The sequence below is a fragment of the Chlorocebus sabaeus genome, chromosome 29, assembly GCF_047675955.1.
Source record: "Chlorocebus sabaeus isolate Y175 chromosome 29, mChlSab1.0.hap1, whole genome shotgun sequence".
Classification (NCBI taxonomy): domain Eukaryota; kingdom Metazoa; phylum Chordata; class Mammalia; order Primates; family Cercopithecidae; genus Chlorocebus; species Chlorocebus sabaeus.
In genome coordinates, this window is record NC_132932.1 from 6642057 (window position 1) to 6662646 (window position 20590).

The 20590-nt window shown below is 35.8% G+C and overlaps 1 protein-coding gene across 12 annotated transcripts in view; it reads right to left on the reverse strand.

Annotated features, from left to right (window-relative positions):
* Positions 1 to 20590, reverse strand: part of MEF2A (myocyte enhancer factor 2A) — a 162537-nt gene that overhangs the window by 127727 nt on the left and 14220 nt on the right. For all 12 annotated transcript variants that reach the window (XM_007990556.3, XM_007990552.3, XM_007990554.3 and 9 more), the window contains exon 2: positions 1109 to 1189. The gene's annotated coding sequence lies outside the window, so the exon portion shown is untranslated. The remainder of the gene's footprint in view (positions 1 to 1108; positions 1190 to 20590) is intronic.

The window sequence follows — 20590 nt, forward strand, 5'->3', positions numbered from 1 at the left end:
AGCTGGATAAACAGGCCCTTTTCTCCTAGTCTCCTAAACTAAAAGATTATCAATCATTAAATGGGCTGTTCTTCAGTCAAGTTATAAGAAAAATATATAGCCATATGAAACTGATGTCAGAATACTTTAAAAAAGAACTCATTTTTGTAAGTTTGTAAAATGTTATTTCTTTCTACTATTTAATTGTTCAAGAAAAACAACCTCAGACCTATGTTAAGTAGCAAAAGTATTCCTGAAATGGGCAAAATAAAAATTTTTAAGATACCTTTTCCAAGATTTTTACTGACGTAATCATCAGGCTTGATCAATGATATCTAATATTTAAAATGCTAATGTTAACTCATTATAACACACTGAAAAATATCCCCTAACATTTTTCAAAATTACTTCTTTTAAAATATTCTAGCATTAATATAATTCACTTCTTTTCCATTTTAAGTAGAAGGTGGAATTCAGGTAAGGTTTCACACATGAAAACTTTTGAGGACTACACATCTTACTAAGATACTGTGAATGTTAACCTAGGCCAACGTAATTTTTTTTAACCAAAATAATCTACTCAGCTTTGCAAATATGAACCCATTAATTTAAGGCAGTTAATTCCAAGTCTTTTAAAATGTCCACATTTTAAAAGATCCCCTAAAATTTGCTTCTTCTATTTGACCTTTCCCACGCTTCATGAGATACAGCTAGATATGTCCACGTCATCTTTCACTTGAAAATCTTTCCTCAGCTCATGTAACTCATGTCCCCCAATGCTCCCTTCATCTTATTAACTGTCTCAGTGACTACCAACTACCTACTTAATTTTTTCTTCAAATAGAGGTTAACTGATAAAAGAATATGGAAGAAGTGTGAAAGATGAAAAAATCTGAGATTATTTCAGCAGCGTCAGACAAAATGTAAGAGAAACTAAACTGCCACTACACAATATTATGCATTTCAACTGAATTTTACAAATTTCCTTAACTGGTCTAAATTAAGCCCCGCCTCGCCCCCAAGAAAACCTCTACAATAACTGCCATTCAATCTCACAAGAACAGCTTGATTTTTAAAATACATTTCCATTGTATTTATTTCTTAACATAGAAAAGAAAAAATGACTTACTAGAAATGAAGTATCAGCAAAAAGTGCACTTAGATACGATCCTTGCAGAAAATTCTTGTTCCTTTTCGCAAAATGCAATTCCTTAAAAAAGAAAAAAATTTGAGTGCGTTATTGTTCTTGACTCCAAAACTGAATTAAACATACAATTACATAAAATTCTAGCACTCAACACCATTCTTAGCAGAAAGCTCCACAAATACTGTTAAATGAAAATTAAATTTTAAAAAGTCATTTGTTTTATTTGGAATAAAACAAAATGTTAGCCAACTATTTCCATTGTTACAAATCCTTTTTCTTCAGCAAGTATTACTCAAATACTCAATAATATTCTTTGCATTGTGAGATTCAAAACTTGGTTTCCTAGGTCCCATTTTCCTATCCTCTGTATCATATGTTATACTTTATGTTTATCTGTACTGTGTGTATAGCCTATTGAACTAACTAGTTTCAATAAACAAACTTGTTTTAAACAGTTTAAAATGTTCACCATATTGCTTTCATCAAGAAAACTGTGAAATAATTACGTGTTATCACCATAAAATATACCTGTATTTCAATACAATGTGTATATCTGTACTTTTCACTAGCTGGCTATCTTTTAAAGGGAACAATGAAATTAACACAAAATGACAAAAATGAACAGAATACTGATGGTTGTCCATAATTCGCATTAATAAAGGAACACTAGTGAACACTGCTCAATGGATTAGGTGCATAAAGAATAACCCAGTCCTGCTACATTCTTGCTTGAAGATAGAGCAAGACATTCAGGTAGAAAAAAGAAAGCTATCTCTCTCCTCACTCCCATTGGCCAGGATCAATTATAATGCTAACACAATAATTTAGAAATGCATGATCAGGTGACTCAATCAATCCCCAAGTAAATCCATTTCATCAAATGAAAATAATTTCTCCACAGAAACGCCAATCTTCTGAATCTGATTCAGCAGTATTAATTATTATGACAGTGATTTTGCTTATATTCGGAAACGGACACCTCCTCTGGGGGTGGGAAGGAACAACACAAACTGCCAAGCATTCTTTTTATATTAACAAATTAAGTATTAAAAGTCCAAACTTTAAAAGACATAAAAACACATAAACAAGGCTTTTTTTTTTTTTGCAAAGGTAAAAGAAACTTGCTTTAAAACGCCAATTTCAGCTTTTAATCTAATTGTACTAAAATGCAGAAAAAAATTCCTCAAACTTAGATGCATTACCAACTTCTAAAATACAATAATTGAAAGTGAAGCCAAAATTTAGCTATTTGGCCTATAGCAAACAAGTGATTAAACACAAATTTGACAGTTACACATCACAGTACATATTCTCACATCAAAATGCATTCCTCAATTACATAAATGTAGTTATTGATCATGTATTTTGTACTTAGTTTTCAAGTAGTTTCTAAAAGACTATATTGTTAAAAATCAAGTTTTTATAGTTATTTTACAATAATCTATAACGAAACACAGTCTTTCAAAAAAATAAATAAATAAAATGTTAGTGCTGAGTCAGTTATCACCAAATTTCATATATTGAACCTTCAAATCCCACTGCTTCCGTCCATCTAAAAGGGAGACAACCTGGACCTCTAATTGCTATCCCTATCTCCCTTTACTACCCGTTGACATACATTGTTAACCTGGACAACAAGCCATTGCCAAAACTGTTAAGCTCTTTAACTTTGTTTTTACCTCCACCTAGAAATAACTTTCCCCTTTGTCTCTTATATAGATCAAATGTCCAATTCAATGACGCGTTCGGTGATGCCATCTTCAGTACACCTTAACTATCACCATCATTCCCAGGGAGTAAAATTATTGTAGTCAGTTGTACAAGTATGAGTCTCCCCTATTATACCATATGCTTTTTTAAAAGAAGGAACTTTGGGCCGGGCGCGGTGGCTCAAGCCTGTAATCCCAGCACTTTGGGAGGCCGAGATGGGCGGATCACGAGGTCAGGAGATCGGGACCATCCTGGCTAACACGGTGAAACCCCGTCTCTACTAAAAAATACAAAAAACTAGCCGGGCGAGGTGGCGGGCGCCTGTAGTCCCAGCTACTCGGGAGGCTGAGGCAGGAGAATGGCGTGAACCCGGGAGGCGGAGCTTGTAGTGAGCCGAGATCCGGCCACTGCACTCCAGCCTGGGCGACAGAGCGAGACTCCGTCTCAAAAAAAAAAAAAAAAAAAAAAAAAGAAGGAACTTTGTACTTTGTTCTTTTTATATCCCCAATATCTAGTCAACATCTGGCCCAGTATTCAGTATAATACATTTGGAAAATATTTACTAAGCATCCAACATATTCCAGGCACTTTTCTAGGTGCTAGGAATCAATCCCTATCCCTATTCCTGACTTCATAGAGCTTACATTCTAGTGGGGAGACCTACAGTACAAGGTGAATAAGGAATATATAACATAGGTGGTAGGTTGGTGGAAAAGTCCTTAACGAGAAAAAAAAATTAAGCAGGGAAGGAAGTACTGTCAGAGGAAGGAGATTAAAACTATAGACAATGTACCCAGAGAAAGCCTAATGTAATAACAACAACTACAAGAGCAGCAGTAATACTTGAGTATTTATCACATGCTATTCAGCATACTAATTGCTTTACATGTCATTACCTGACGTAATGCCAACAACAACCTCATTATTACCCCATCACTATTCTCAAGACGCAACGCAAATACTAAAGAAGCAACTTCCCAAGGTACTCAAGCTAGGAAAGTGGTGAAGCCAGGATTATAATACAGGAATGCTTTTAACTGCTATACATAACCACAGTTCAGTAAATGCTTTTGTTGAATAAAGAGGTGGGAAAAAAATGAATGCCTAATATAGCAAAGCAAACCTCAGTCTCAGAAGACCAGTACATTTGAGCAGGTTCAGATATACATTGTACATCAAGACCTCTATATGATAGAGACCATGAACAGGTAGATACCTGCTGTGAAATATTTACAATTATTGATAATTTCATAATATCTTTTAAAATATATTTAATGCTTCTATATGACAATTACCAGAACTAAAAATTACACAATATCACACAAATCACATGGATAGAAATAATGTGATGTAATAAGAAATACATACTTGGTTTCTCCTGGAGTGGCAAGTGTCTCTTGTATGCCAGTGAAATGACTAGTGACTAGGGGGCCCTAAGTAGCTCCAATATGTGTGCTGGTCATCAGAAAGACCCAGGCATGAATAGAGGGTTAATGTTTTCAGCCCCAACTCCCAACCTCTAGGGAGGGGAGAGAAGCTGAAGGTTGAGCTGATTACCAACGGTCAATGATGTATGTAATCAATCATGCCTAGGTAACAAACCCTTCAAAAAAAAAAAAGGACAGGGTTTGGAGTGCTTCCAGATTGCTGAGCACATGGAGGTTCCTGGATGGTAGCATGACCAGATAGAGGATGGAAGCTCTGTGCCCCTTTCTATACACCCTACCTTATGCATCTCTTCCAACTGCTCATTCATCTACATCCTTCATAATAAATGGGTAAACATAAATAAAGTGTTTCCCTGAGTTCTGTGAGCTGCTCTAGCAAATTAATCAAACCAGAAGAAGGGGTAGGGAGAACCCCTGATTTATAGCCAACTGATCAGAAGTACAGGTCACAACCAGGGACTTGCAATTGGCATCCGAAGTGGGCCAGTCTTGTCAGGCTGAGCCCTCAACCTGTAGGATCTGATAGTATCGGGTAGATAGTATTAGAATTGAATTGAATTATAGGAAATTCAGCTGTGTACACTGGAGAACTGTTTGGTAAGTGGGAAACCCTCAAACACGTTTTGGTGACTGGAGGCAAAGTATCCTGTGGCAAGTGGTGTATGAAAGAGTCCAAAAAAATATAATTTGTTTTTTTCCTATCTCAAATAGGTGATTAAAAACAAAACACCTTTTTTAATAGAAGGTACTCCTGAAAGAAACAAGACCTTTGAAGCATTATCAAGGATATCTGAATGTTGAATATCATGTTTTATACCATGGTACAACTTTCTCAGCTTCCAATTTTCCGTACTAGTAAGAATGGTTAAATGAAACGACTTCAACCAGTGTTCAAATTATTTTTACTACCTTACATTTGAAAACAATAAAAATTTCACTGGATGTTCTGTACTGGGCATAGTGCAGTGTCAAAGAAAACAAAATTTTCTATATGAAAACAGTTCCAAAGTCAATCCAAAATGAAACTCACAAAATTATGAATTTCATTTGTAATCAAAATTTAGGATTAGCTGCAAAGGGTATTTTTAATTCAAATGAGGGTGAACTCATAAGGGCACCCAACTCCTCATGCCTTAAGATTTTTGCTACCAGCCATGATGTAGCAACTGGTATCGGAATGCTCTCCCATTGAACTAAACTAGAAAACTGACAAAATATATAAAACTACAATTTTAAAACATCAGACAATGAGCAGCTCAGCACTGTGAGGCCTGGAAAAAGGGAAAGTATCCCTACAAATACTTGGATGCACAGTCAGGATGACAGTGCAGAAAAGGGAAGCCAAGAAGAATATGGAGGACTCACTGAGTACAAGAGACAGATAAAAATTCAGGAAGTCTGAGGTAGTGGGAATTTGTGGGACAGATTAGCAAAAGGATGGTACTCAGGAGAGAAAGTGCTCCTGAAATCTGCAGAGGGATTCTAGAGCAGCACTGCCCAAAAGAAACATAATATGAACCTAAAATGTAATTTTTAATGTTCTAGTAACTACACTGTAAAGTAAAAAGAAGGTGCAATTAATTTTAATACAATGTATACCACCCAATAGAGTCATAATATTATCACTTCAGGATGTAACTGATATTTAAAAAATTAGATTTTCATATACGTTTTTCCAACCTACATCCCTAACATTCAGTGTGTATGAAATGATTTGGATATTTGTCCCCACCCAAATCTCATGTTGAAATGTAATCCCTAATGTTGGAGGTGGGACTTGGTGGGAGGTGTTTGGGTCATGGGGGCAGGTCTCTCATGAATGACTTGGTGCCCTCCCCTTGGTAATGAGTTCTCACTCTGAGTTCACACAAGATCTGGTTGTTAGTACCTCCCCCACCCACTCTCTCTTGCTGCCGTCTCTTGCTTCTCTTCCCACGTGACAAGCTTGCTTCCTTTTTCCCTTCCACCATGACTGTAACACTCCTGACACACTCATCTGGAAGCAGATGCCAGGAGTATACTTCTTATAAGTCTGCAGAACTATGAGTCAAAATAAGCCTCTTTTCTTTATAAATTATCCAGTCTAAGGTATTCCCTTATAGCAATGCAAACGGACCAATACAGTGTGTGTTACACATACAGCACATGTAAATTCAGAATAACCATAATTCAAGCACTCAAGAGCCACATATGGCTAATGGCTACCACACGTAACAACACAGCTTTATAGTTTTTCATCGAATGTGTGCATGAATAAAGTGAAATTCACAAGGCCAGGCAAAGAACAATGATCAGGAAGCACTATAATAAAAAAAAATTTTCCAAAGATTACATAAGACTGCAGAATGTTCAAGTTTCACCCAGAGAAACCTGGGCAATCAGTAGAAAATGACGCAGCAGCACCGCCAAGTGCTAACCTAGTCCTATAATAGTAAAGGCTACACTAGATCTGCCAGAACAAAGTTTAAAAGCAAGCTCAAAAGGTTCATACATGTCTGCAAGAAATTTATCAGTCTGCCAAAACAAAATTGGAATCTCTTGACAGGAAATCAACAAAATCCAGACAACAGTGCAATGAATGTCCAGGAGTCAATCAAAACTTACTAAACACAAGAAAATGAAGAAATGTGTGACCCACACCACCTAGGGGGGAAATCTGATAAAAGAAAGAAGCCTAGAAGCAAGAGAGGACGTCTTTAAAGGCATAAACTTCAAAATATTATAAATCTATTGCTGAATTTTTTTAAAGGAACAAAAAAGAAAATGATTTTTAAAAGAATAAAACGCATTTTCTAAACATGAAAAATGCAGTATCTCAAAAAAGTAACCGGATGGAATTAACAATAGATTAAACTGCAGAAAAGATTACAAAATTGAAGATGTAAAAACAGCAAAAAGAGCAAAACAAAACAAAAACAGATCATCAAGAACCTGTGAGAATATCAAGGGCAATCTAAAAATAATGTAATTGGAATTGCTGAAGGAAGGAGAAACAAAAATATATGAAGAAACGGGGCCAAAAAATTTCCAAATTTGAGGAAAACTGAACACACATATTCAAGAAACTCAACATACATACAGCAGATTAAGCACAAAGAAACCACACCAAGGCACATAATAGAAATCCAGTCATATAGAGAAAATCTTACAAGAAACCAAAGAAGTGGAAAGACACATTACACACAGAGGAACAAAGATAAGAATTACCAGACTCCTTGTCAAAAGTAATGCAACAAGTTTAAAACAAAGGAATTACACCTGTAAAGTGCTAGAAAGAAGAAAAAAAAAAGCTGGGCGCGGTGGCTCACGCCTGTAATCCCAGCACTTTGGGAGGCCGAGGCGGGCGGATCACAAGGTCAGGAGATCGAGACCATGGTGAAACCCCGTCTCTACAAAAAATAGAAAAAATTAGCCGGGCGCGGTGGCAGGCGCCTGTAGTCCCAGCTACTTGGGAGGCTGAGGCAGGAGAATGGCGTCAACCCGGGAGGCGGAGCTTGCAGTGAGCCGAGATTGCGCCACTGCACTCCAGCCTGGGCGACAGAGCTAGACTCCGTCTCAAAAAAAAAAAAAAAAAAAAAAAAGAAAGAAGAAAAAAAAAACTCTGTTAAGCTAAAATCTATATAAAGCAGAAATATTCTTCCCCAACAAAGGGGAAATAAAGACATTTCAAACAAACAAAAGCTGAGACAATCTGTTACCAGGAGGCCTGCAATCCAAGAAACACTGAAGGAAGAGTTTTAAGAAGTAGAAAAACGGTAGCAGAACTGTACAACAGAGAGTAAGCCCTAATGTGAACTATGGACTTAGCTAATAATAATGTATCAGCCCTCAATTGTAACAAATGTACCACACCAATACGAGGTTAATCAAAGGGAACCTGCAAAGGGTGGGGTTGGCATGGCATATATGAACTCTGTAGTTTCTGTTCAATTTTTCTGTAAACCTAAAACTGCTCTAAGATATAGTCTATTAAATTTTTTAAAAGAGCAGATAGAAACCTAGCTGTACACAAAGAAAGAGTAACAAATGTTAAGCATGTGACAAATTATGACATTTAAGTTTTAAGAAGATATTAAGCAAAAGTAGTAATAATGTACAGTAATAATATGCGTTGAATAAAATCAATGACAATAGCAAAAAGAATGAAGGGAAGGAAATTGGAAGTATACAGTAAGGATCTTACATTATTTCTAAAGTGATGAAGGTGAATTGTGATAAGTTCAAGATTCATGTTGTAAAACCCTACAGCAACTACCAAATACATAAAATAAAACTAATAAACCAAGAAAGTAGATTAAATGGAATGCATATTTTTAAAATATGTAATCCAAAAAAGGTATAAAAAGAGGAACAGAAAACACAAAATAGGTACGACAAGTAGAAAACAAAGATGGTAAGATAGCACACTTAAATGATTTAACTATAATAATAATTACAGTAAATATATATGGTCTACACACCTCAATTAAACAGTAGAGACTGTTATACTAGATTAAAAGTAGAGATTGTCAGATTAAGTAAAAAAAACAAGACCCAACTATATATATGTTTCCTATAAGATACTACTTTAAATTAACACAGATAAGAAACATGAAATAGAAAAGGATATATCATATAAACATTAATCCTATAAGCAGGAGTACCTATATTAATATCAAAGAAGAGTATAGGAGAATTAATAAAGGGATGTTTCATAATGCTTACAATGTCAAATTATCAAAACTACCAAATAATTCTAAACATGTATGCAGTCAATAATTTCATGAGTTCCAAAACACATAAAGCAAACACTGACAGAAATAAAAGGAGAAATAGATAACCTACAGTTACAGCTGGAGATTCAAATACTCCCTTCACACAAACTGGTAAAATGAGTAGATGGAAAATCAGTGAAGATATGTAAGACCTTAACAACACTATAAACCACCTTGGTTTAAATGAATATTACAACCAACCACTACAAGAACAAACATGAAAATATACATGTACAATCAACAACAAAGAACATATGCTGGACCATAAAACAAGACACATGAATTTATAAGAACTGAAATGACATAGAAACTGTTTTCTGACCACAAAAGAATTAAAGATCAGTTACAAAAAGGACATTTTTTGGGGGGGACATTTTCCATTTTGGGACATTTTCCAAACATTTGGAAATTAAGATTTCTAAATAACTCATGGATCAAATAAATCATTTAAAATTTTAAAAATACGTCGAACTAAATGGTAAAAACATTATTAGATTATACAGGGTAAAACTAAAGATATGGTATTTGGAAATTTACAGCTTTTAAGTGCATATTTTAGAAAAAAAATAATGGTTTAACGGTGTTCCCAACTTTCATCCTAAGATGCTAGAAAAAAGGAGCACATTAAACTAAAAGTAGAGGTAAGGGAATAATAAAAGTAGAAACTGGTAGAAGAGATGTGGGACAAACTAGATAAAATCAATTACAGTAAAGTTGGTTATTTGAAAAGAATAGTTAGACTGGTCAAGAAAAAAGACACAAATTACCAACATCAGAAATAAAAGAAAGGACATCACTACAAATGCTGCAAACATTAGAAGTATACTAACGGTAATTTTATGCCAATAAAACTGACAACTTAAGTAGACAAAATTTCTTAGAACATGCAGATTATCAAAACTGACACAAAAAGAAAAGTCTAAATAATTTCTGTATCGAATAAACTAAATTCATAATTTAAAAGTTTTCCACAAAGAAAACTCCAAGACAGTTTCACTAGTGAATTCTGCAAACAGCTAAAGATTTACTATCAGGTGTACACAATCTCTTTAGGAAACAGAAGGAGAGGATACACTTTCTAACATATTTAAGGAGGCCAGTATAAATAACTCTGATACCAAAATGAGTCACGAGGACCACAAGTAAAAGAAACTACATACCACTGTCACTTGGGTACAGATGCAAACATTCTTAACAAAATATTAGCAGGTCAAATCCAGCAAAATATATAAAGAAAATATCAGTACAGATGGGGTTTGTCTCAGGAATACAGGGTTGGTTCAGTATTCAAAAATCAATGTAATTCACTACATTAACATGCCAAAAAAAACCATGTGATTAATTTCAGTAGACACAGAAAAATAACAAAACACCCATTCAGGAAGAAATTTCAAAAAACAAAAAAAAGAAAACTCAGCAAACTGGCCAGGTGCAGTGGCTCACAGCTATACCCCCAGCACTTCAGGAGGCTGAGGCAAGAAGACTGCCTGAGGTCAGGGTTCGAGACCAGCCTGAGCAATACCATGAGACATCATCTCTACAAAAAAATACAAAAATTAAGGACAGGTGCAGTGGCTCATGCCTGTAATCCTAGCACTTTGGGAGGTTGAGGTGGCCGGACCGCCTGAGCTCAGGAGCTCAAGACCAGCCTGGGCAACAGGGTGAAACCCCGACTCTACTAAAATACAAGAAAAAAATCTAGCTGGGCATGGTGGTGTGTGCCTGTAGTCCCAGCTACTCAGGAGGCTAAGGCAGGAGAATTGCTTGAACCTGGTAGGCAGAAGGTGCAGTGAACTCAGATCATGCCACTGCACTCCAGCCTGGGCAACAGTGAGACTCCTCAGAAAACAAAGAAAGGAAAGAAAAGAAAGAAAGGGAGGAAAGGAAAGGGAAAGAGAAAGGGAAAGGGAAAGGGAAAGGGAAAAGGAAAAGGAAAGGAAGAAAATACAACAAAAAAAAATTAGCTGAGTGTGGTGGCACACGTCTGTGGTCCCAGATACTTGGGAGGCTGAGGCAGGAGGATTGCTTGAGCCCAGGCAGTCGAGACTGCAGTGAGCCATGATGGTGCCACTGTACAACAGCCTGCACAACAGAGGAGACCTTGTCTCAAAAAAAAAAAAAAAATCCTCAGCAAACTAAAAAAGAATGGAACTTCCTCAACCTATAAAGGGCATCCACAGAAAACCTACAGCTAAGATCATACTTAATGGTAAAAGACTAATTTCCCCCTCTAAGACTGGAACAAAACAAAAATGTCCACTCTCACCATTTTTAATTGCTATTTTACTGAAGGTCCTAAGCAGCTTAACAATGTAAGAAAAAGAAAAGGCATCCAGATTGGAAAGGAAGAATTAAAACAGGTTCTATTCACACACATCATACCCAGTAAAAACCAAAAAAAATCTACAATAAAGTAACTGGAACTAAGAAGTGGAGTTTGCAAGGATATTGGATACAAGATCAACATTAAACATCAACTGTATTTCTACATATTTGTAATGAAAATGCAAAATTAAGTTTTGTAAAAATATATTAGTTTCAAAAGCAGGAAATATTTAGAGACAAATTTAACATGTGCAAGACTAATATTCTGAATACTAGAAAACACTGCTGAGAGAAATTAGGGAAGGCCTACAAAAATAAAGATTATATACTATGTTCATGGAGCTGAAACTCAATACTGTTGTGATACTGATTCTCCCTAAATTGATCTATAGATTCAACACAATCTCAGTCAAAATCTCAAAAAGCATTTTTGTAAAAATTGACAAAAAAATTCAAAATTCATAAATTTATAAACAGCCAAAACAATTTTTAAAAGAAACAAAGGCAGCCATAAAAAAAGGATGAGTCCATGTCCTTCGCAGGGACATGGATGAAGCTGGAAACCATCATTTTCAGCAAACTAACACAAGAACAGAAAACCAGACACCACATGTTCTCACTCATAAGTGGGAGCTGAACAATGATAACACATGGACACAGAGAGGGGAACATCACACACCAGGGCCTGTCACGGGGTAGGGGACTCGGGGAGAGATAGCATTAGGAGAAATACCTAATGCAGATGACGGGTTGATGGGTGCAGCAAACCACCATGGCACACGTATACCTATGTAACAAAAGACCACATTCTGCACACGTGCCCCAGAACTTAAAGTATAATTAAAAAAAAAAAAAGTTGAAGGATTTACACTACCTGGTTTTAAGACTAAATACAGTGTGCTCTTGTAATAACAAAACATGAATCAATGGAACATAACAGAGAATCCAGAAATAAATCTACCCAAATATGGTCATTTGATCTTCAACAAAGATGTCAAGGCAATTCAAGGGGAAAAGAAAAACCTTATCAACAAATGATACTTGAACCTTGACATTACCTCAAAACAATCACAAAAATTAACTCAAAATGAACTGTAGACCTATAAATAAAAGCTAAACTATAAAACTTCTCAAAACTGTATAGTTTGGGATAAAAATCCCACTGCCCCATGTAAGGCAAACATTTATCAGACAGGACACCAAAAAAGCAGGTACCATAAGGAAGAAAACTGACAAACAGCACTTCAACAAAACTGAAGCCTTCTGCTCTTTGAAAGACACCATTAAGGGATAAAAAATATTCACAACATAATGGAGAAAATGAAAAAAAGACTTCTACGTAGAATATAGAAAGATGCCTTACAGCTGAGTAATAAGAAGGCAAATAACCCTATTAAAAATGGGCAAAAGATGTGAACATTTAACTTAAAAAGATGTATGAAAAGACACTCAGTAGATTAAAAACGTTTAGCATCATTAGTCATCAAATAAATGGAGATTAAAATAAGGATATACAAGTATACATCCACTAAAATGGCTCAACTTAAAAAGGCTCAGAATGCAAAGTGTTGGTGAAGATATGGAGAAACCTGGAACTCTCATTTACTACTGATGGGACTGTAAAATCATGCAACTACTTTGGAAAATAGTTTCACAATTTCTTACGAAATAAAATATACATATACCATGTGACCCAGAAATCCCACTCTTTGGTATAATATTTACCCAAGAAAAACGAAAGCATATGTCCATACAAAGGCATGTATTCAAATCTTCATAGCAACTTTATTCATACTACCACCAAAAGTCCTTGAAAGGCAAACAGTGAAATTGTAGTTTAAACATAAAAGGAACACTAGTCAACAGAAAAATGGAACAAACTACTGATAGATACAAACATAGAAGAATCACAAAAACATTTTGCTGAGGGACAAAAGCCACACACTAGAGAATACCTATTGTATGATTCCATTTAGGAAAAAACCTACAAATTTTTAAGACACCACTGAAGAACACAAAAAGATCCACAATTCATACATTATGAAAGCCACTTCTCAACACTGGAAAGCTATAATTTAAAAGATTTTTGTGATTTCATAAAGTTAACACCAAGAATAACCAGCATTACTGTTTGAGTCTGTTTCCTCATCTATAAATAGTATAATTTCTATACTTCATAAGTTGTGAGAATTAAATAAGCATGTAATGTGCTTAGCACAGTGACTAGCATACATTAAAAACTCCTTAATTACCAAGTGTTTACTGTGGTACACAATGACTAATTTCTTAATGACATTCCTATTGAAAAGTCGTCACTACGTCCAAGACATCAGAAAGGCAAATATTACAGCAAAAGCCAAATTAGAAGTTTTGGAATATATTTAGAATGATTAAATAGCTGATACTAGAATTTTTTTTAAAATACTATTAAGGCCTTAAAAGAACAGATTTATTTCAAAACATATAAATAGATACTAATTCACAGGAAACAATATCTTTAAGTCAGTAAAATTTCACAAAAGCAAGCATTTAAGGAAGAAAGTGATTATACACACACTCACGAAACAAGAGATTGTTCCAATTACAGGAAGTAAAAAAGAAAAATGACACAAACTTGAATAGGTATGAAAAAAAGCAAAGGAGGGTGTAGGGTAGACAGATAAGCAGAACACAATTTTGTATAACCTTAACCCTGAAAACAGGAAAGCATCTGAATTTAACATAAAAAAAACATAGATACGAGAATGGTAAGATTAATCCTGTCAACTAGAATAATGCACAATTCCAGCCCCAGTGCTAGGTAAGGTTAAAAAGATACATTGTTATACAATCTCCACTAAAACACAACTTATTACATTCTTTGCTAGTGGATGGAGGAGAAGGTAGCATTTGTGTGACAGTGTGGTAACACAGTAATGCCAAGAAATGCCCATTATCCCCCCATGCCCTTCTACCTCCATCTACATCCACCAAAGGCCCAAAACATCTGTTCAAACAGCTTCTGTTATTTTTTGAAAAAATAAAAAAGAAAGTAGTTTTATTGAGATATAATTTACATACAATTCACCCATTTAAAGCATACACTTGAATGTTTTTATATCCTCAGGTATGTGCAACCCTCATCACTATCTAATTCTATAACATTTTCATCACCCTTTAAAAGAACCCCAGTACTAATTAGGACTCACTCCCAATTTCCTACGCCTACCCCAGCCCCATATGGCTCAGTCTCAGGCAGTGAGATACCTACTTTCTGTCTCTATAGATGTGCCTATTCCAGAAATTTCATATAAATGGAATTACACAATATGTGGTCTTTTGTGACTGGCTTCTTTCACTTAACATGTTTTCAAGATTCATCTATGTTAAGGCACATATCTACACTTTATTCCTTTTAATTGTTGAATAATATTCCCTTGTGTGGAAATACAACCTATTAAGTATTCTTTCATCAACTGATGGTCATTTGGGTGGTTTCAACTTTTTACCTATTATGACTAATGCTGCTATGAGCATTTGTACACAAGTTTTCACATGAATCTATGTGTTCATTTCTAGCTTCTGTTCTTACACACACACACACACACACACACACACACACACACAAACCCTAAGAGTGTCTTCAGATTGGGGTATCTAACATCTTCTCCATAGTGATCCACATATTGGTTGACATTCCACAGTTTAGACATTTTAGATAAGTTACTAATACAGTCTTTGCGTAGTGACATTTCAGTCAGTAATGAACCACATAAATGACGGTGGTCACATAAGATTATAACGGAGCTGTGCTATATAGGTATACCATTTTTTATCTTTTATACCATATTTCTACTGTACGCTTTCCACGTTTAGATATGTTTAGATACACAAATACGCACTACTATGTTACAAACGCCTACAGTATTCAGTAGAGTAACACGCAGTAAAGCTTTGTAGACTCGGAGCAATAGGCTATACCAAATATAGCCTAAGTGTGGGGTAGACTGTACCATCTAAGTTTGTGTAAATACTGTGCACTCTATGATGTTCACAAAGTAACAAAATTGCCTAATGATGCATTTCTCAGAACATATCCCTGTCACTAAGTGACTCATGACTGTACCTATTATATTTTCCCAAATTATCACTACCACCTCAAATCTATAATCAGTAACTATATTGAAAGTTTTCACATTAAACTTAATATTAGCCTGTAATAAATACTAAGGCTAATATTTATTATTAATATATATTATTAGCAATTACAAATTCATTAGAATTTGTAATTCTTCAGGTGGAGGATGTGACTTCCCAAATGCTAAGGTTCTATTTGCCCTACTCTTCAGTATCATGGTACAGGCTAATACTCCCAGTATTCCTTCTCAGGCATATGGTGACTGGAATCCATCACTTTTACAGTCCTCAACCACCCAAACACCTGTAACAAGCAGCACACACAAACACAAAGTTTAAAAATTGGAACACTTCAAAATGTAATCTTTTGTACTTCACATAATGATCAAATATGCATGACTTTGGTTAAACAATCTAGTAAAGTGTTGAAGTCTATCAAACAGGTTTCCATATTAATAAGGCTTTTAACCAGAATGTAGAAAAAGTTTGGATGCTCTATTCATGATATGCACCAACTTCCTACAGTTCTGAACCGGAAGAAGCTGCAGAGGACATTTTAGGAATGCAAACTCTAAAGCTCATAGAAATGAAATAGAATCCAGGAGTATAATCCCAACTACCAATCTAATCTATATTGAAATAGGATTATATCTATTTAAAACAAACACAAAGCACCTGAACTAATGGAAAATAACAATTCCAAAAGGTCTTAAAGCTAACTTGACAGATGAACATCATAATAACTTGGGAGTTATCTCACAAGTAATGTGACACTCCTAAAGTATTAGTTTGAATCTTAAAAGAAAAATGAGTGGTTTCAGATTATCCTCATAACATCCCCTTTACTTACACTATGATATTACTTCTTCCATGGAAGAGAACTGGGCTGATTTATAGCTATTGCCCTAAGAATTGCACATTAACTACTATTGTATGTACAACATATCCCAGGCTAGTTGTGGCAATTATAAATTACTATAATACTATACCTCTCTGCTATAAAAGTCATGGGAGTGCATCATGCATGTCAAAATTTTACCTACTGTATCTCACAGCAGAAAAAAAGTTGACAACTACTGATCTAGACCAGCAGAGCTATAGAGATGACTTTAAAGCCATTATTTCAAAACCCTAGCTCAGTCCAAATGCTAGATCAATAGCAACTTTGCAAAGTGTAAAATCCTGAGTCATTTGTAACAGCAATTTAAAAGATTCATTTACTTACTATATTTTTACTGAGATGCTACATGAAGAGAATACAAGAAGAAATAAGACAAGCATAAAAGCCTTCAATGCAGTATGTACACATCTATTACCTTAGCATAATCAAGTCAAATATGAAAAATACAGTAAGGCAGAAAAAATACTATCGGATTTTAAAAGAGAAAAACTACTACTGAGAAGGAATCCAGTTTTCAAGGGCAGCAGAGTCTGGCCTGGGAAAGGAAATCAAGAAGAAAGTAGGATACAAGGAAGAATGAGGAAAGGACAATCTTTACCCACATCTTCCACCTGAAAGCTGGAAGTCCCCCTTCAACTCCCTTCAAACAATCAAAGAATGAGCCTATCACTATGCTTTCTTAAAAAGTATCTTAAGCATTATTCTTTAAGGCAGCAAGCTTTATTAATAATTATTAATGTTAATAAGAAACGACATACACATTATCTTCATTATCTTATATGGGCATATTAAAGAAGGTTTTGGTCATTTCCATGCTTAAAAACTGTCAATGGCTCTTTTTTTTTCACCTGAAGAACAAAATTTAAACTGCTGAACATTCCAGCAGCACTACCAACTAGTCTCAAGCTCTTTCCCACTTTACCATCTCTACTTCTGAAAACCCCTCCAATCTAGGCAAACTGTCCAACAAGCAGCTCTCCTTCTTCTGTTTTGGCTCTTTTGCTCAAACTGTCCTATGTGGTGTATTTTTTCCACAACTCTGACAATAAAACTTGATATCCACTTCAAATGTCAATCCTTCCATGAAGCATTCCCTGAACACCTCAAAACTCTTCCTTTCCTGAACTCCCTAATCCATTATTATGTGTAAGATTTACACATCACTTAGTAATTAATGGGATTTTACCCTCCCTAAACCATTACTTCCTAGAAGCAAACAGCTATACCTTATATATGTTTCTATTTTGGAATCAACAATATAGAAATAATCATTAAAACAGTGAGAAACAGATAAGGGACAGAGTCCAAAAGAAGAAGGGTCTGGGGGAACCAGAGCCCAGGCCACCATATGGTGACTATCCATGTTTACCAGTTGAAAGGAAAAAAAGGGAGATCAATAAAAAGAAACAGTTTTAGCAAATGATCATTCAAATAAGGAAATGAAGGTATCATGAGTCTGAGAAGTCCTTACGACTTGTGAAAACTATGAAAAAGAAATGAAAGCTCATAAATGAAGTCCCAATGACAGACAGATGGGCATAGAGACTGACTGCCTTTAAACAACATTTGAAAGACATGTGGATAACTCCAAAACTGTGTCATTAATAGTAAAAGGTTTTAAATTATATTATGATAGAATTCCGATGTTAAAAGCCAATATAGTCTTTAATTCTGGTTGATATTTTTACAAAAAGAAATGTATAATGACTAATGAAGTCTATTTCTCACTCCAACAGAAAATACTGACAGACTACTTATTATCTTTAGGGAAAGAAATGTTCACAGGTAATAAATATTTTAAGCAACTAATTTATAGAGGAAAACCAAGCATAAAGAACTTCTACACATTTCCAACTTTATGTTAAATTTCTCATGTTAAAAAATAGATAAAAGGCATAAAAGATAGATAACTAACTAACTTAAGCTACCTAACAGATTTAGTGCCATCTTATTAAACACAATAACAAGTGTAGAGTCAAGGAATAACATCGTACCTACCATTTATTGGAAGAAAGGAACAACTGTCAAAACCATAAAATAATACCAAGAAAACCAAAAGTAGAATAAATATATAAAGAGATAATAAAGTTTAATTTTCAAAAAGTTAACTTCTACGAAACCAATTCACAAGTTTAGAAGTTACCTTTACAGAAAACATCTTATGTTAGATTGACATTGGAATAAAAAGTACCAAAGGAAGCCCTTGGCCAAATATAGGCCTATAACTCCTTCATATAATAAAACCAAGGCATTTCTGATTTATATTATAGACACAAACCTTTGAATAACCTTGCTTTTCAGAAAAAACAGTAAGACTTGCAATAACCCAGAACCAGCATTTGCATGTTATCAGAATGAAGTAAGGGTGCTGAAATGCAGTTTATTTCTCCTCCTTCATGATACTTTCCGGAGACTCTAGCTCACCAGTGGAAGTTGACTGCCTATATCTTCCTAACTAAAAGTTTTATTAGCACCGGCGGGACAAGTCGACGAGTTTTCCTCACTCCTCTCAAAGCATAGACTTTAGAAACTGAGGACAGTGGTGCCAAGTATATCTATGCAACTCTAAAATACTATCCCTAAACCATGTGAAAAAATAAGAAAGGAAAAGGAAATTCTATACGAAACCACACAGCACAGCTTGAAGACAAAGAATGCTGACACTGCAAAACTGCGCGGGCCTGGGGGGGGGGGGGGCGGAGTCACCAAATCCCAGCAATTGATCCCTCGAACTGTCATTCACCCCAACTCTTTGACTGATCCCCCAAACTCCCATCCATCCAAAACCCCAAACCTTTGTGGCAGGAGGCTAGCAATGGGGCCTAAGGATCATCTGGAAAGACGCCGAGACGGGCGGATCACGAGGTCAGGAGATCAAGACCATCCTGGCTAACCCGGTGAAACCCCGTCTCTACTAAAAAATACAAAAATCTAGCCGGGCGAGGTGGCGGGCGCCTGTAGTCCCAGCTACGCGGGAGTCTCGAGGCAGGAGAATGGCGTAAACCCGGGAGGCGGAGCTTGCAGTGAGCTGAGATCCGGCCACTGCACTCCAGCCTGGGCGACAGAGCGAAACTCCGCCTCAAAAAAAAAAAAAAAAAAAAAGAAAGAAAGAAAGATTAAACCCACCCTAAATCTGAAAATAGTGGAGAAGTGTCTGGAGAGATCAGAACAGAGACTACAGGGAATGAATTTCAAAATTTTGTTGATTTAAAGGGCCACATAAAGAGGCATGCTGAAACACACAGCTTCTGGCAGCTGGCACAAATAGGCAAAAAGGAGAGGAAACTGTCCTTTGGTAACTGTAAGGTAAAAGGAAAAAGAAAAGGGAATATTCAAGGTACTACAAGACCTTAAAAGACTCATAAAATTGCAAGTCCCACAACTCTTCTCCAACCATTGAAACAATAAAAACCATTGAAGTAACAAGACTATACTAAAAGAGAGAATCAATAAACTAGGAATACTATAAAACTCCCAATACTATAAAAATGAACAAGGCTGGGCACAGTGGCTCATGCCCGTAATCCCAGCACTTTGGGGGGCTGAGACAGGTGGATCACTTGAGGCCGGGAGTCCAAGACCAGCCTGGCAAAACCCCGCCTCAACTAAAAATACAAAAAGTTAGCCAGGCATGGTGGTGCGTGCCTGTAATCCTAGCTACTTGGGAGGCTGAAGCATGAGAATCGCTTGAAACTGGGAGGCAGAGGTTGCAGTGAACTGAGATCATGCCACTGCATTCCAGCCTGGGCGACAGTGAGACTCCGTCTCAAAAAAAATAACAAAAGAAAAGTCCAGAAAATTAAGAAAGAGAATGTGGCAGGAACATATCCAGCAAGGAACCCTGCCCCACCCTCCACTGACCAAAAAAGAAACCTTAAAGCAGAAAAAAACTATAAGCCAATACTTCAAACAGAATTAAATATATTCAAACAAGCATTTGATCATATGAAAACCACCATGAATCAGAAATCTAAAAACCAAATGGACAAAATACAAAGAGAAACTTTAAAAGCTGGCTAAATTCAGACCAGAAATGGGAAAAAATACAAAATTAGTACAGAAATGAAGACTAAATTGCAAGGCACCCAAGAGAGAATTGATTTAAATGAAAATAAGCTACCATAGGTCATGTGTTATGAGCCCCATCTATCCACATTTGGTGTTAGGTTTCATCTGACAACTCTCCTTCCACCATTTCACAGTAACTCAA